Genomic DNA, 6,000 nt, shown 5'->3' with positions numbered 1-6,000 from the left:
GTTCCCGAGTCCCTAGGGCTGCAAAAGCAAGCAGCAGCAGCCATGGCAGGGACTTGGGAACCTTTCCCCTGCCTCCTCCGCTAGGCCTCGAGGGGTTTGCTTTTCACATGGCCCCCGGGTGGGGGCGGTGGGCACAAGGTACTGGATGCAGATGCAGTCGCAGCCGCAGCGGCGGGCCAGGCGAGCCGGGGCTCCCTCGGAACCCGACCTCCCGGCGAGGCTGGCAGCCGCAGCACCTCGGCGGGGCCCTGACTGGAGCGCCGACCGCTCGGCGGGGAAGGCCACCTTCGCACACACCACATCTTCTCCCCTGACTGCCTCCTTCTCCGTTAGCGCTACCGGTTGGCGGGCGGGGGAGGGGAGCGAAGCGCGTTATTCCCGGGGAGCTGGAGGGGGGAAGGGAGGGCATCTCTTACCCGCGTTACTGAGGAGGAGGAGAAGGAGGAGGCGGTTGGAGCGCGGCGCGGCGGGGCGACGGCGGGGCTGGGTGGGTGCAAGTAAGAGTCTTACGAAAGGGAATTAACCCCATCACCAGCCCGGACACCGGCTCCAGCGGCAGCCACGGCTGGCAAAATCCCGCCCCTTCCCACCACGCACTAGCCCCGCCTCTTCGTTCTCTTTGAGGGACAGTAGACAAATCATAGGTTGTACATCCTCGGAGTGACATGAGGATCATCCAATCACGCCTGAACAAACTGCCTTCTCTCCACCCCTTCATCTCCTCCCGGGCCGCGGGAGAGCCAGGACAAGTCTTTCTCCACCCACAAGGGAAAAAGAGCCAATCGGCTGTAAGTATCCTCCCTTGAAGGACGCAAAGGACAACCAATGATAAACCTAAGAGGACAGCCATTTTGCCCACTTGTAAAAGAGCCACCTTTTCCCACGAGTCGGAGCCCGAGGTGGGGGAGTTCTGGAAGTTTTTATTGACCTGGAGGTATTGGAAAGACAAACATATTTTTTCAAGGAGTATTTATATTGCTTTATAGGAGTAAAGGAAAATTTTCGTCCTCCATGTGGTGGGAAGTGGGGACTGCTGCTTAAGGACTTGGCTCCTCCCCTCAGCAGTAACAGGCTCTAAGCCGAACACCTGGTTCTCCAGCCTCAGCGAGGAAAGGCGGGGTGATTGCCCTCTTCGGCTTGCAGCCGACTACAGTTCCCAGCGTGCTTTGCCTCCGCCCATTTCAGCTCATCCGTTTGCTTCCCGCGAGGCCTGACGGGAATTGTAGTTCTTGGGCGGTACCCACGCCGCCTCATTGGCCAATGAGAAAGGACAAACTTTTGAATGATTTGGAGTTTGGGGCGGGGAAGTAGTCGCAGGGCTGTGGTGAAGCCTTTTCACCAACCTAGCAGAAGAGAGAAGGGTTACAAGCGAAAGGTAGTCGAGGAAGAGTTTTCTAAGAACGCCGTAGGAGTTTTAGATTCCTGGTATTTAGACTCTCTTACTTTCAGTTTGTGTCTTTGAAGTGACTTCCGCTTTGCGGCGGACACAGGCCAAACCTGTGGCGGGAGTTGGAGATTCTGCAGCGAATACACCAGGTGTGGCGGTCTGGGAGCGGCGTGGCGGGCAAGTTGGTAGTTTCTTACGTGAGAGATAGCTGAATGGAATTTAATTGCATTTTAATTAAGAGTGGGTGAAATGGGATGGGGGGAGGGTAGTTCCCAAGTCCAGAATGCCATGCTCCACCGCACTCTTCACTCCCCGAGTCTCACTTTTTTTGTCTTTTGAGTTGCTCAGGATTAGACTGCACCCATATATTTGTGGAGGGTGCCTCTAAAACCTTCACGTCTTCAGTTTGACTAAAAAGAACCGGTTCAGAAGTTCTGAGCTAACTCCTCCCACTCTTACAAACCAATTTCTAAAGTCTGGTTCGAAGGAGAAACGCTACAGAAGGGCTCATGATTGATAAGAATCGTCCCATTCTTTTTTTGGTTTGTTTGTTTTTAATGTAAAGCATACATTAAACAAGTGTCGACAGGTCATTAGAAAGACGTTGGAGCCAAAAGCCTAACAAGCTTAGCACGTTAGGCCCTGGTTTATGCCCCCCCCCCGCCCCCGCCGTCGGGTGACAAAGTTGAGTGTGTTTTTACTGTTGGACGTTCCGTTTGAGGTTGCTTGGGAAACTCATTGAACAAAAGAGATGCAGGTGTTATCAGGAAAGGCCTTCCCTCCCCAAACCTGATGGCTCTCATTTTAAACTCTTGCCAATCATTTTGACTGAGACTTTCTCAGATAAATTCTAACTCAATTTTCCCTGCGGTTTCACTAAGACTTTCTCTTAGAAATCATCTTGTAAATATTTATTGAGCACTTATACTGTATTAGGCACTATGCCAGACTTTGCGGGGAGAGCAGTGCCAAAAAGACAGGCTCCTCGTCCAAAAGTAGTGAGGAAAACAGGCCAAACAAAATGAATCGTAGTGTTACTTGTTCTTCTAATCTCTCTCTAAACTAAGTCAAATCTTCATTAGTCATGTTTTGTAGTTACTTTTTCCATTCTACTTGTGGACTGAAATAAGCATATTTTCTTTATTTTTTTTAAATTGAAGCACTAATAAGTCTGTGTCCTATACTCATGAGTTGTGTTTATGCATCAACTAGATGGTAAATTTTATGTTGTAATCCTTCTAGATATAGGAATGTAATCATACATTTCAGCCACAGTGTTCTGGTTCCACCAAAGAAAGTGTTGACTCTTGCTTTTTAATGCAGCTGGGAATTTCATACAATTAAACAGAAGAGTCTTATATAAATGCTTATTTTTTTTTGTCGTGAGGGCTTCTAGTGTAAATCAAGTCAATAAATAGTAATGGCCATCATTTTATTGAGTGTTTCCTCTGAGCCAGGAATGGTGTTAAGTGCTTTCAGTACATGTTCCCTTCAGCAATGGGCAAGTATTGTTCTGTGATGTTTTATACTTGAAGAAGTTGGAGTTCAGTGAAGTTCAATAAGACTTAAAAAAATTTTTATTGTGGTACAGTTGATTTAAAATGTTGTGTTTGTTACTACCATATAGCACAGTGCATCAGTCATACATATACATATATCCACTCTTTTTTAGGTTCTTTCCCCATATACGTCATTACAGAGTATTTAATAGAGTTCCCTGTGCTATACAGTACGTCCTTATTAGTTATCTATTTTATATATAGTGGTATGTATATCAATCCTGATCTCCCAGTTTATCCCTCCCCACCCTGAATAAGACTTTAAGGCCTTGATTAGAAAATTTTGGAACTGAGATTCATATCCAGATCTGTCTCATTCCTGAGCTCTTAACCACTGCTGATTTCTGCCTCTCAAATATTTATTGATCCCCCAATATGTGCCAGGCATATAGTGAGAAATGTGAAATTCCATCCTAGGATTCTGGAACCAGTGGTGGCAGTCACTTCCTCTTTTGAGCTATCCTTTGGCATCACCTAATACATACTCATTGTATTTAAAAATACAGGAAAATATAAAAAAGAAAGTAATCTGTATTCCTGTTAAAGATATGACTATTAAATCTTGCTGAATATCTTTACAGATCCCTAATAGGTACAGACGTGTGTATGAGTAGTATAATACTACTTTGCTCTTTTTTAAAAAAAATATTTATTTATTTTGGCTGCGCTGGGTCTTAGTTGCAGCATTCAGGATCTTCGTTGCCTTGTGAGGGATCTTCATTGCATCCTGCAGGATCTAGTTCCCTGACCAGGGATTGAACCTGGGTCCCCTGCATTGTGAGTGTGGAGTCTTAACCGCTGGACCACCAGGGAAGTCCCCTACTTTGCTCTTTTTGTAAACTGTTTTTGACTCAAAAATAGGCTGTGGATATGACTGAAAATCAGTAGCTTTTTAAAAAATAAATTTATTTATTTTTAGCTGCGTTGGGTCTTCGTTGCTGCGTGCAGGCTTTCTCTAGTTGTGGTGAATGGGGGCTACTCTTCGTTGCAGTGCTCGGGCTTCTCATTGCGGTGGCTTCTTTTGTTGCAGAGCACGGGCTCTAGGCGTGCAGGCTTTAATAGTTGTGGCACGCGGGCTCTAGAGCGCAGGCTCAGTAGTTGTGGCGCACGGGCCTGCATTGGCAGGCGGATTCTTAACCACTGTGCCACCAGGGAAGTCCTCAATATCAGTTTTGATGGCTCTCTGGCATTACATTGTATGTTTCTAACATAACCAGTTCCTAGCTGATGGATATTTACATTATTTTTGATTAACTTCTTTTTTGATTGTGCTAAAAAATATATAAACTTTACCATCTTAACCAATTGTAAGCGTACAGAACAGTAGTGTTAAGTATATGCACCTTGTCATGCAACAGATCTCTGGAACCTTTTCATCTTGCAAAACTGAGACTCTGTACTCGTTGATCAACAACTTTTCTTTTCCTGCCTCCTGCAGCCCTGGCAACCACCATTCTACTTTCTGTTTTCTAAGAGTTTGACTTTAGATGCCGCATATAAATGGAATCATGTAGTATTTGTCCTTCTGTGACTGGGTTATTTCACTTAGCGTCATGCCCTCATTGTTCATTCATGTTGTGGCATATGACAGGACTTCCTTTTTTTTTTTAAGGCTGAATTAATATTCCATTGTTTGTATACACCATATTTTATTTATCCATTCATCTGCCAGTGAACATTTAGGTTGCTTCCACTTCTTGGCTATTGTGAATAATGCTGCAGTGAATGGGTGCATATATCTCTTCAAGATATGTTTTTAGTTCTTTTGGATATAGGTGTTCTTTCGGATATATGTATATACGTATGTATACTTCTGGGTGTATATATATATATATATATATATATATATATATATATATATACACACATGTATTATTCACTTATTTTTGGCTGCGTTGGGTCTCCTTTGCTGTGCATGGGCTTTCTCTAGTTGCGGCGAGAAGGGGCTACTCTTCGTTGTGGTGTGCAGGCTTCTTGCTGTGGTGGCTTCTCTTGTTGCGGAGCACGGGCTCTAGGCACGCGGGCTTCAGTAGTTGTGGCACGAGGGCTCAGTAGTTGTGGCTCACAGGCTCTTGAGCGCAGACTCAGTAGCTGTGGCACACAGGCTTAGTTGCTCTATGGCATGTGGGATCTTCCCAGACCAGGAATCGAACCTATGTCTCCTGCATTGGCAGGCGGATTCTTAACCACTGTGCCACCAGGGAAGTCCCGATATATACATGTATATACATGTACACGTACATGTATATGTATACTTCTGGGTATGTATATACACGTATGTATACCCAGAAGTAGGATTGCTGGATCAATTATTAACTTTTAAAAGCAATGCTGTCATGAACACCATTTTTGTATGTTTGCCTGATTATCCCTTAAATCTAACTTTTTAGAAATAGTATTATTTAGTGTTATTTATTAATACAATACTCTGTAATTCCTAAATTGCTCTACAGAAAGGTTATGCCTATTTTCTTTCCTAACAGTGTGTGAGAGCACCTGTTTCCCATCTTTTATTCTATCCAGTATGATTGTGAAAAGTGATCCCTCATTTATTTAATTCTGTCTAGTTGAATTCTGTTTATTTGAGCATCTTTTATGTGTATATTGTCCATTGTTGTTTACTCTCTTTTTTTAATAAATTTATTTATGTATTTATTTTTGGCTGGGTTGGGTCTTCGTTTCTGTGCGAGGGTTTTCTCCAGTTGCAGCGAACGGGGGCCACTCTTCATCGCGGTGCGCAGGCCTCTCACTGTCGTGGCCTCTCCTGTTGCGGAGCACAGGCTCCAGACTTGCAGGCTCAGTAGTTGTGGCTCACGGGCTTAGTTGCTTCGCGGCATGTGGGATCTTCCCAGACCAGGGCTCGAACCTGCGTCCCCTGCATTGGCAGGCAGATTCCCAACCACTGCGCCAGCAGGGAAGCCCTGTTGTCTACTCTTTTGAATAGACTGTTGTTATCTATCATAGTCCCTTAGTAATTTTAAAGAAATTACTTCCTAGGTTTTTAACTCCTTGTCATGTATTTTGCCTTTATTCTCATTTTGAAATTTGTCTTTT

General features: G+C 44.6%; 1 protein-coding gene across 9 annotated transcripts in view; it reads left to right on the top strand.

The window, feature by feature from the left end:
• Positions 1-869: 869 nt before the first annotated feature.
• ZRANB3 (zinc finger RANBP2-type containing 3) overlaps positions 870-6,000 on the top strand; it is a 362,989-nt gene continuing 357,858 nt past the window's right edge. For 4 of the 9 annotated variants that reach the window (XM_079924967.1, XM_079924959.1, XM_079924965.1 and 1 more), the window contains exon 1: positions 1,310-1,536. The gene's annotated coding sequence lies outside the window, so the exon portion shown is untranslated. Of the gene's footprint in view, positions 935-1,309; positions 1,537-6,000 lie in introns of those variants that run through there. The other 5 variants (XM_079924961.1, XM_079924968.1, XM_079924963.1 and 2 more) reach the window with 3 other exon arrangements.

Source organism: Stenella coeruleoalba (genome assembly GCF_951394435.1).
Source record: "Stenella coeruleoalba genome assembly, chromosome: 6".
NCBI lineage: Eukaryota > Metazoa > Chordata > Mammalia > Artiodactyla > Delphinidae > Stenella > Stenella coeruleoalba.
The sequence above is the reverse complement of the archived record's forward strand: the minus strand, read 5'-3'. Positions and strand labels throughout refer to the sequence as shown.